Source organism: Dermacentor albipictus, chromosome 3 (assembly GCF_038994185.2).
Source record: "Dermacentor albipictus isolate Rhodes 1998 colony chromosome 3, USDA_Dalb.pri_finalv2, whole genome shotgun sequence".
Classification (NCBI taxonomy): Eukaryota; Metazoa; Arthropoda; class Arachnida; order Ixodida; family Ixodidae; genus Dermacentor; species Dermacentor albipictus.
The window spans coordinates 63,513,152-63,525,489 of record NC_091823.1 but is presented as its reverse complement, the minus strand read 5'-3'; the positions used below and the strand labels follow the sequence as shown (position 1 = coordinate 63,525,489).

The 12,338-nt window shown below is 48.8% G+C and overlaps 1 long non-coding RNA gene across 2 annotated transcripts in view; it reads right to left on the bottom strand.

Annotated features, from left to right (window-relative positions):
- LOC135898808 (uncharacterized) overlaps window positions 1-12,338 on the bottom strand; it is a 190,169-nt gene that overhangs the window by 86,551 nt on the left and 91,280 nt on the right. The window lies entirely within an intron of this gene.

Genomic DNA, 12,338 nt, shown 5'->3' with positions numbered 1-12,338 from the left:
CCGCCCTGTCAGTCTGACAAGTTGTCTATGCAAACTTTTGAAAAAAAAATTATAGACGCTAGGCTGCAGTGGTGGACAGAATGCACTAGCGCACTACCGGAGAATATGGCGGGCTTCCGCAGGCGCCGGTGTACGATGGATGCTATGTTAGAACTTGTTACATATGTAGATCATGAGAGGATCTGTGGAAGAATCACTGTTGCAGTGTTTCTAGACATAAAGCGCGTATTTGACACAGCCAGCTACACTCACGTACTCCATGGGTTAATTCAAATTTGCATAGTTGGCCGAACACTGAGAGGAATTGCGGAATTCTTAAGAGACAGGGAAATCTTAAATGAAACTGCTGATGGCAAACGCAAAGAGCATAAAGTGAATCAAGGCGTTCCGCAAGGTAGTGTACTCAGTCAATTTCTATTTACCTGTGTTATGGTTAATTTACCCCATATCCTGCCTGCTATCTTGAATTATTGACTGTATGCAAACGAATTCTGCATATGGGCATCTTATTCTAGTATTCAAGCCATTCAGCAAAAGCTACAAGCTGGCGTAAGACTAATTAATGAATTTTTGAAACACAGAGGTATGAATATTTCACTGGGGAAACTGCTGTACTTCATTTCACAAGGAAATACGTCAAGAGATTCCAGCTCGTGCTAGACTCTCAGCGTCTGCAACTTGCGAGACAAGATCATTCGTATTGTCTTAGACGGCTATCATAGGCTCCCCAAATAAAAGCATTAGAGGAGAAAGTCAACTCCTTAATCAACATTTTCTGTCGATTTGCTAGAGTGAGATGTGGTAGTTCAACCTCTTCCTTATTACGCCACGACGACCCTGCCACTATGGAAGAGGACCTTTCGCAAGGGACGCCATCGGAATGTCCTTATTCCAACTGGTCATTACACCTCAAGCGAAGAACGAAGAAGAAGCTCGCCAGAGGTGAGCAAGTGTGCGTGGCAGGCAGGGTGATCTCTCCGCTGCCACCCTCCTCTGCCACCGCGTTATCATCATCATCCTACGCAGCTGCAGGCGCTGGGGCATCAAAGAAGCCTTCTTTTAAGAAGAGGCGACGACTCCCCCCACTGCCACGTAGCGACTTCAAAATCATCATTCGACCCAAGAAAGGCCTTCAGGTGAAGAGTTTCAGCAACCACCAAATATCAAAAGCCGTCTCGGCCGCCTGCGGAGGGAAAGTTGACGATTCGACTTTCATCGTGCGATTGAGACCCGGTTCCAACATAATTATTGTTAGTACCCCAGATCAGGAGGTCGCGGATATTGCGCGCAAGATCACGCGGATTGTGCTGGGCGGCAACCTTTACGAAGTCAACTCTTACGTTGCGGCACCGGACGGAGTGGCCCGGGGCGTCATTCATGGAATCGACCCGGATACCCCGCCCGAGGAGCTTATGACTCACCTAAGGGTTAGGACCCAAGGCGTGGAAATCGTGCAGGCCCGCATGCTGGGAAAGACCAAGACAGCCTTGATCACGTTCAACTCTCACGTAGTTCCACGATACGTCTACTACTACGGAGGGGAAACCGAGTGCCACACCTACAAGCCCACAAAACAAATCTGCTATGTGTGCCAGCGCATGGGACACCGATCGGACGTTTGTCCTACCCCGAACATCAAAATCTGTCTCGCTTGCGGGACGCGCGACCCGACGGACGGCCACGAGTGCTCACTCAAGTGCGCCGTCTGCGGCGAAGCCCACGCCACGGGGTCTCGCGAGTGCAAGCAAAAGCTAAAAAACAAGAGCACTACCACCAAGAAGCATCCTCCACCCGGAAGGAGGAAGGAAGACGACGACAATGATGGAGGAAGACCAAGGCGAAGCCGCCTACGGTGGTTCAGCTCGGAATCCTCGGCGAGCCGCTCGAGGTCCCGGGCCCAGTCCAGGTCAATGTCCCGGTCCCGGTCCCGGTCCCGATCCCGGTCCCGATCCCGGTCCCAGTCCAGGTCCAGGTCCCGATTCCGCTCGGAGTGGCCAAAGCTAGGAGAGAAGCAAGGGCAGCGGCAGCCTTCTACCTCGACATCCACGTCTAAACAGAAGAAGCAAGCCAACAACAACAAGGTGAGCCGGAATCAGTCTAGTACCTCCTCCGCTCAAAACACCAGTGAAAAAAGTAAATGCTCCCCAGAATGTACGCGCATCAGGGAAGAAAATAAAAAACTCAAGGCTCAGGTTAACGACCTAAACCAACGCATGCAACGCTTAGAAGCGTTGCTAAGCAAAACCAGCAACAACACACAGGCAGGGTCGCAAAGCGGAACGATAGGCCACGAGCCCGCCATCTCCGTTCCTCCCCCCTCAAGAACCACCACGCCCTCATCGCTCCCCGGTGCGGCCTCGGCAGCGGCAGTCCAGTCAAGTGTAGTCACCCTCGAAGGTATTTATGCTACGATACAACAGATGCTTCACCAGATGGGCGAATTAAACAATAAAGTCAAGGAGAACACACTAAGCCATGAAGACCTTGAAAGAAGAATACGCAAGGTTGAGTTTGGCTCGCGCAAGCGGGTCGACGACGAGATCAGCAACCCACGCATCAAGGCGTACAGGCGCATAAACAACACGGGTGACGTCAGGGACGCCGACAACTGCGATGGTGGTGGCATGAACGTCAGCAATGGCTAACACCACACGCAGCGCGCCCGAACACCTCGAGATCTGGCAGTGGAATTGTCGCTCTTTCAACAAGAAGGCAAGTTCACTCCAACTCTTCATCCAAAATCACCTATACCCCCCCGACGTCATCTGCCTTCAGGAGGTCGGGAACCAGCCGATCAGGCTGCGGGGTTACTACGTAATTAAACACGCGGGATCACCGAAAGTCGCGGTTTTAGTGCACAAAACGGTGACGGCCGTGGGACAACATTATCAACATCATGACATTAATCACGTGCTAGTGGAAGTCCTCCCGCAGAAGAGGGGTAGACGTAGCACTTTCATCCTGAATTTGTACAGTCCGCCGAGGGCTCAGAAAGACGACTTCCGCAACATCATTTACGACAGCGTGAGAGCCGCTGGCTGCAACCAGCTGGTAGTTGTGGGAGACATGAACGCTAGGCACACGACTTGGGGCTACCAACAAGACACGCAAAAGGGAAGGTCGCTCCTCGATGCGGTTGACCAAATGGGCCTCGAATTGATAACCAACCTCCTCCAACCAACCCGAGTAGGCAACAGTGTAAGTCGAGACACGTTTCCGGACCTGTCATTTGTCAAAAACGTAAGGGAATACTCATGGGCGCACCTAGGCGAAACATTGGGCAGCGATCACTATATCCTCAGCATCTCGGTATCCACGCCGAAACTCAAGAGAACAATTGGCGAAATTAGGCTTACGGACTGGGAGGCATTCAGGCAGTACCCTCCGCCGGAAAACGGTATAACAGACATAGCGGAATGGATGCAGCACCTCCGGGAAGCCCACATCCAAACCACTAAAACCATCCAGCGCACGGTCGAGACGCCCGAAGTCGACCGCCGGCTCTTACACCTGTGGGAAGCCCGTGAGGGCCTCCTCAAACGGTGGAAGCGACAGCGGTTAAACCGGAAGCTACGTCTTCGAATCGAGAAAATAACAGACGAAGCCAGAAATTACGCAAACGAGCTGACGCAGCAAAATTGGGTACAGTTTTGCACCTCGCTCAAGGGTACCCTGAGTACGGCGCAGACGTGGGCCATCCTACGCTGCCTGATCGAGCCCGACAAGGCGAAATCGACAACTAGTCGGACGCTTCTAGAAATCGCTCACAAGTTCCCCGGAAACGACCAGGATTTGATTGACACCCTAAAAACCCGATACCTGGGTAGCGACCCCATACAACCCTGCCTCCTAAAATATGAAGGAGAACCAAGGCCAGCGCTGGACGCTCCCATCACGGAGGAAGAGGTGTATGCCGCGGCACGAGCCTCACAGCGCAACACAGCTCCCGGAGTTGACAAAATCACCAATGCCATGATTAGAACCCTGAGCCCGATGCACATCCAGGACTTGACCGAATACCTAAACGAGGAACTCTGGAGCAAGGGCCACGTACCAAACGAGTGGAAACACGCGGAAATCGTGACCATTCCCAAACCCGGCAAGAAGCCCGCGATCGACGCACTGCGTCCCATCTCGCTGACTTCGTGCCTCGGCAAGCTGTACGAGAGGGTCATCGAAACCCGCCTCCAACATTACATAGAGGACGGTGACCTCTTCCCGCACACCATGCTTGGCTTCAGGCCGGGACTTTCGGCTCAAGATGCGTTCCTAATCCTAAGGGAAGAAGTTCTCAAGGGCATCCCGAAGGGAGGAGAACACCTCCTGATCGCACTCGACCTAAAAGGGGCCTTCGATAACATCTCCCATGAGGCCATTCTCAAGGGACTGAACGACATCAGCTGCGGGGAGCGCATCTTTAATTACGTTAAATCGTTCCTGACGGGCCGGACAGCAACCATCGGAATAGGCACGACTCGATCGGATACGATCGACGTGCCGAACAAAGGAACACCGCAGGGGGCGATAATCTCCCCGATTCTCTTCAATGTCGCGATGCTAGCGCTGACCAAAGAGCTGCGGAAGATCCCCGACCTAGGTTACGCCCTGTACGCAGACGACATCACGCTCTGGGCCACCAAGGGCTCTCTAGCGCAAAAAGAGGCGACCCTTCAAGAGGCCGCGACGGCCGTGGAGAGATTTGCGGCAGCGAGCGGGATGCGTTGTGCGCCCGAAAAGTCCGAGGTGATCCGGGTGCACGGAGGAGGAATCTACAAGTCCCCCGGCCCTATCGACCTCTATCTTGAGGGCCAGAAGATAACGGAAGGCAGTAAGACTCGGATTCTGGGTTTTTGGATCCAGAGTAACCTGAAAGCCTCCCACACCATCCAAACCCTAAGGTCGGCCACCAACCAGATCTCGCGGATTATAAAACGAATTACAAGAAGCCGCAAGGGCATGCGAGAAGAGGACACGATTCGCCTCGTCCAGGCTCTGGTGATCAGCAGAATAACGTATAGCATGCCGTATCACTATCACTCGCTAAACAAACGCGACCAAGAACAAGTCGATGCCATCATCAGAGGCGCGTACAAAACGGCCCTGGGTCTCCCTGTCACCACCTCAAACGAGAAGTTAGCGGCCCTCGGTATCCACAACACCTTCGCTGAGCTGTCGGACGCGGTTATGGCTTCGCAAAAGGCCAGACTGCAGAACACGGCGGCGGGCAGAGCCATCCTCCACCGGACCGGAACGGCAACGGAGCTCCGTGCCCTCGATGGGCAACGATCACTCCCGCCTGAGGTCAGAGGCAAGATCAAGGCGAATCCGGTACCGAAGCACATGAGTCACGAACTCCATAAAGGACGACGCAAGGCTCGCGTCGACAGACAGCGCCGACAATTCAAGGGTGACCCGTACGTGACGTACGTGGACGTGGCGGCGTACCCTGTGGGGGGCCTCTTCGCGGTAGCCGCCGTGAACGGGAGAGACAACTCCTTGACTCTCGCGGCCTCCGTGAGGGCAGAGACCCCAGCTGCGGCTGAGACCATAGCCGCGGCGCTGGTAATAAAGCAAGAAGACAGGGTAGGCAGGGAAGTCCATGTCGTTACCGACTCGCAACAGGCCTGCCGTAACTTTACGAACGGACGAACACCGCTGCTGGCAGCTCAGATTCTTGGCCCGAGGCTGCAAGAATACCATCAAATCACGTGGACGCCGGGTCACGCGGGTCTGGAGGGGAACGAAAGGGCGAACGCCCTAGCTCGAGCGCTAATCAACCGAGCGGGGCAAGACCAATCGTCTCATCAATCCCCACCCTTTACCTTCATGCCCCTGCCATCCAATTATTGCGACCGACTGGAGATCCAGCGACTCAACCGCAGGATTTATCCCCCGCCTCAGAAAAATCTCAGCACTGAAGATGCCGTAGCTCTCCGACTTATACAGACCAACACATTTCCAAACCTACACAGATACAGTAAAATGTTCCCAAATACATATCGCGACATCTGCCCCTGGTGCGGCGACACACGCCCTACACTTTTTCACATCTCTTGGGGGTGCGAGGGCAAACCTCAACACTTAAAGACGCCTAGCACGTCATTTGAGCGGTGGGAGGTACAGCTGACCGGCGATACCCTGGCGGGACAAGAAGCTCTCGTCCAGCAAGTACGTCGAGCAGCCACGGCCAGTGGAGTCCTGGAATGAGGACCCCACCCACTCGACCTCAAGAGCAACCACCTCGGTGGTCCAAATAAATGTTTTTTCTCTCTCTCTCTCTCTTATTACGCATTCACTCCGTAATCCTTAGACAAAGAATAGCATACTCTGCTTCTGTGCTACATGGAATATCCTACAATCTATACGCAACAATTCAAAGCTTGCTGGCCACAAGTGTAGACTTCGCATATGTCTTGGTGTTATGCGTGCATCTGCCAGTGCTTTGGTAATTGCTGAGTCGCGCCAACCAACCTTTAATGCACTAAGATTTACGGAAACTTGTCGTCACTTTTTTCCGTTTGGCTCCACAACACGCCAATAATCCACTATCCCAAGACCTTAAGGATACAACCGCTGCACGCTTACATGAAGAAATACGGCGGTTCAAGGCCTTACTACCTGCTTACGAATACTAGCCTACTTGCGCAACTCATCACCCATGGCGACTAGATATTCCAGAAATGGTCACTTCAATTCCTGGAGTAGGTCGCAAATGCGATATGCCCGTAGTTGCGATAAAGCAATTAAATTTATCACATCCTTACACTAAGTACGTAGATCCCATTCACGTCTAAACCGATGGATCATGCTGGAAACAAAGCCCTACATCTGCGTTTTATATACCTGCGTACCAGGAGAAAACAGCTTATAAGCTTTGCCGCTTTACAACGTCCACAACTGCAGAACCTTACGCAATACTTTCTGCGTTACGTTACGTATGTCAGCAGTCAGAACCACTTCGTTGGGTAAATCTGACTGACTCACAAGCCTCATTACTGTGCTTTAATGAAATCAGCTTAAGAAAACCGAACAGCACATTGACATACGAAATGCAGAAGACATATATGCCATAGCGAAAGATCTACGACACGACATAACTTTCCGGTGCATTCCAAGTCACTGTGAAGTCATAGGAAATGTAATAGCTGATCACATGGCACGTGCAGCATATCAAGAGAATCAATTATCAATACTTCCTCTAGCGGCGAGTGATTCGCGATGTCTATTGAACAAACTATGCGGTGTATTTCCAAGGAAACTTGGTTCAGAAATGATGAGCACAGCTGTCAATTATATAATATATATCCTGGAATCGAATTCAATATTCCGCTTAAAATTAGTCAATCTGTTTAAACAACAGTTCATAGGGTTCGGCTAGGCTCTGCCTATACTAAAGGCTTTCTGTATAGGACAAGAAAAACTAACAGTGCTACATGCTCATGTGAAGAGGTTGAAGAAGACACAAAATACCTTCTTCTACGCTGTAAAAATCCCGATTCTCCCCGCAAAAATGTATCGAAACCCTACGTGGCTTGGATAGACGGCCACTATCCTTAGGGAATATTTTAGGTCCATGGTCTTCAGAAAACCTTCAAACCATCGCTGCGCTTGCCTTAGTACAATGTTTGGAGGAATAATAAATATCACAAAAATACTAAGTCATACAATAGTTATAGCTCGCATTGTTATTATTAAGAGGCACCCTTAATTACATGCTCACTGTGTCTTCGTGTTCATGTAGCATTTGTATTTGTTACATTTAGAGTGCATCATTCAAGTGCCCAACATCTGTGTGAATATCTTGGTTTTGTGAACATTTCCGCTATGTTAACTCATGTGTTGCGTGTGAACATTTCGGTTTTCTGAGTACTTATGCTATATGAACTTTTCTGTTGGCGTGAACATTTGTTTATATTGAAGTACTGAGACTTAGTACATGAATGTTCATTAATGTGTTTATTTGTCCAATTTGATGATTATTGACAACTTTCCGACAATAACTGTCACGTAAGAGAAGAGTTGTAGGCGGCGCCACAAATAAGCACCAACCTCACCTTAAATACATTTAGTAAAAGAAAAAAAAAACAGAACAATTCAGCTTGATTCCCTCAACCTTTTGCAATCCCCCTTGCCATCGCACTCATGCACGTGAGCTCGTGCGCGGGAAGTGGATTCACAAACAAGCAGAAAGGACTGAAATCTTCCGGCTGCTGCCATCGCATACACTTGTATTTAGCGTCACAGTGGTCCGGGCGAGATGTCATATGCAACCTGGATTTATTCCTTTGTCGTACTAAACAATCTCCTAGTACAGTGACCTGTCGATGACTAATCGAGGAAGAGGTATAGCTCGTAAAAAGGTTTCACCCGGCTCTCTGCACTACATGTCCGCGATAACAATGATTTACCTAAGTCATACAGGTATGTGTACTCCGACGTATCACTGTCTTGATATAAATGATAATGGCTGCGGCTCCCGGTCATGGCATCCGCATTTATATTGGGTGTAATGCAAAAACCAGTCGTGTATTTGGGCTTATATGAAGGTTAAATATCCCGAAGTGGTCCAAATTAATCCAAAGCCTCCTCCAACGACGTCCCTCATAATGCACTGTGACGTTCCGGGTCGTTAAACCTTATAATTTATTTTAATTTATTTGTTGTTGTTATAGTGTCTCTGCCTTCGAACATATAGCATAATTTTAGGACCATACTCCGCACTCGGTGCATGTGAGAGTCGGCTTGAGTCAATTTTGTCTGAGAAATATTTCTTTTTTTATTATTATTCTCCATACCCTACCCATCGTCCTGCACCGCAGCGTAGACCATCGAGCCAACCCTTATACAACAAAATTTATTAAGGCGAAAGCCTTAAGTGACGCGTTGCAGAGGGTCATGTCCGAAAAAAGCGGCGTCTACTCCAGTGGTGCAAAAAATCAGTGATGCAAAAAATATCATCAGGATTGGCTCAAACAGGCGCAAGCAAGCAAAGATGCAGTACCCGAATATAAATGAGGAAACGAAAGAAAGAAAGAAGCGAGGAAAGAAATAAAGCACGAAAGAAGGAACGAAAGAATGAACGAACGAAAGAACAAAGAAAAAATGAACAGAGAAAGAGAACGAAAGAAAGAACGAAACAAATAAAGAAAGACGGAAAGAAAGAGAGAACGAAAGATAAAACGAAAGAACCTTTAGGTAGTACATTAGGTGCTTATATGTGTCGTTGAGGGGGTCGACCTACAGCGCCATACGTTTACTTCACACTATGGTTCGTTATGTTTTCTAAGAATACTGACCCCTCCGATAGTATAACTGAATGCATTACCACGCGTGTCGAGCTTCACGTGCTACTCTCTTCACTCTTAAAACAGTTGCACCCTTTGGGGTGTGTATTTGTCCCACAACATTAATCGTCATCTGCCTTGCTTGCGTTTCATTGAAAACTCGACGCTCGCTACTGATAAAGCGCATGCCATTCGTGACTGGGAAGTACCGGGCTCGCAGCGTTGAAGAAAGGAAACGCGGGAATTTTTCCAAGAGTGTAACACTCTTTAAAAAATTTGCACCCTTTCGGACTTATCTTGTCCCACAACGATAATCGTCATCCGTCTTGCCCGCATTTCCTTTCTTTAACGCTGCGAGCCCGGTACTTCCTAGTCACGAACGGCATGCGCATTATCAGTGTGACGCAGCATTCTCGACAGGAAAGTAGGGAGCGCCGAGTTTTCAGGAAAGGAAACGAAAGCAAGGCAGATGACGATTCTTGTTGTGGGACAAAGATACACCCCAAACGGTGCAACCGTTTTAAGAGTGCACTCTTAGAAAAATTTACACCCTTTTGGACTTATCTTGTCCCACAACAATAATCGTCATCCGCGCTGCCCGCGTTTCCTTTCTTTAACGCTGCGAGCCCGGTACTTTCCAGTCACGAACGGCACGCGCCTTATCAGTGTGACGCAGCATTCTCGACAGGAAAGTAGCGAGCGCCGAGTTTTCAGGAAAGGAAACGCAAGCAAGGGAGATGACGATTATTGTTGTGGGACAAATATACACCCCAAAGGGTGCAACCGTTTTAAGAGTGTGTAGGCAAAGTCATACCCTTTGGGGTATATCTCTGTCACACAATGATAACGATCATCTGCCTTACTTGAGTTTCCTTTCTTGAAAACACCGCGCCCGCTATATTCCTGTCGGGAATGCTATGTCACGCTGATAACGCGCCTGCCATTCGTTACTCAGAAGTACCGGACTCGCTGCGTTAAAGAAAGGAAATGCGGACAAGACAGATGACGATTATTGTTGTGTGGCAAAAGGTTGTGATTTTGCTTAAGAGTGTGGGAGGGTTATGGCAACCGCAGTACCAGCGCAAGCTTCAGCATCCTACCATCCTACCGCTTGGGGGGCGAAACTCATTGCCTGGCAACGAGCGCGAGTTATCACCAATAATTCAAGTACATGCGCTGACGAAACCATGCGCTGATATGGCTTTCGCGCGCTTTCTGCGTATCTGCAGCGGAATTTTATGCCTGCAACGTCTGTGCATCGCTGTCTCACCCAGTATACTGAGTTACGAGCAACCAGTGTCTATAAAAATGAATACGCTCCAAACATCTCACTAGAATTTAACTTTTTCTCTGAAATGGCAACAATTTCTTAAATCTGTTAAGCGTTGCCTAAGTGGAGCATTTACGAGCTGCACAGGTACTTGAATAATGTGGAGGTATAAATCTCCTCTACAAAATAAATATAAAATAAAAAGCTCGAAACCCTTTATAAGAGTTCAATCAATTTACAGAGAAAAGCCGTACAGGACTTGACCCGTTGAGTCAATTTAAGAGCGCTGTTATGCAAGTACTTTTAAGCACGAGGGCGATTGAGTACTGAAGCTGAATGCGACCCCGTCATTCGCTGTTGATGTTCTGTAACCTTGGTTGTACGACACGTATTCGTACACGTTGTTTTCCCTACACTCGTTGCGTTCCTTCAGTGTCGCCAAACAACCTGCATATTGTCACGCTCGATTACAGATAGAATAAAATACTAGGACGTAGAAGGTCGTGGTTGTTTTCATTGAAATGAGGAGCAAGCAAAGAAGTAAGCAAGAAGGCAGGCAAGCAAGAAATAAAGAAAGTAGCAGCCGCTCGCTCCGAGCTGACTGCTTTGCCCTTTCCTCTGGCGACAAAGTAATGCTACGCTCAATTACTTATAGAGGACGAGGACGAAGAAGCTCGTGGTAACTGCCACTGAAAGTAGGGAGCAAGCAAGTAAACAGCCGCTTCTCTTGCGACAGTATTATGCGCAAATGACTCTGTCCTACATCTCGATATGTCTAAAAGACCGAACATAATTAGTTCGAGAAGTTCGAGGATAACGAGTTCCTCCGTTTTCTGGTATAGGCAATGTAATGCATTATAATGTGCTCCGTATTCCCTCTACTCTACGTACAATTTACATGCAAAAGTGAGTGATTACACCGATTCCTAACGTAACGTTCTCTTTCCTCAGGTGAGCCCAATTTTGATAATGTTTATTCATTGTGATACATTTTGAAAATCCTTTCAGGTCACATTGTCATGACATTATTACTGAATTTTTGTTGGGAGTCACCTTCAGAAATTACTGGCTCGTACATTTTCATTGCTGCCGATATCTCGTTTCCGTATTTTTCTTTTCACTTTCAGCCACCTGCGGGCAGTATGATTCGTCCTGGCCATTAAGACTAGCCAAATCGACGTTAAGTGTTCGGCGACATTTAGACTAACGCCACGGAATTCTGCGCTTCCTTTGTGAAAAGAAAGTTTTTGATTGATTGATTGATTGATTGATTGATTGATTGATTGATTGATTGATTGATTGATTGATTGATTGATTGATTGATTGATTGATTGATTGATTGAAAATTCAGGACCGTTCAGGCTGCGCAGAATGTAGCACATTCCGCGCTGTCTCCGCACTGACTCCGCACTGCCTCGAGCTCCGGCATTTCCGGTCTCATTCAGCCCATTTCTTCTCGGGCTACTGCGTGGTATACACGCTGGGCCGGGAACCTGCGAATTACGCAGACATATAAAAAGCCCCGTATTTAGGAACGGGCCTTGAGGCGGAGCTAGTGTAGAGTGCTCGCAGGATGTAGAGCTTTACCGATAACGGATAACATTCAATAACCGTAACAACGGCTTCCGAGATCTGGAAGGGCGCAGTGAAGACGACGGCGAACGTGGCGAGAGAGCCCATGAATAAAAAAAAATGTTGCGCGGCATACGATATACGATAAGGAGCTGCTCGCACGCCTTTCGGCTAGGCGCTGCGAGTGGCTCGTGGTACCGTTTGCAGCGCGG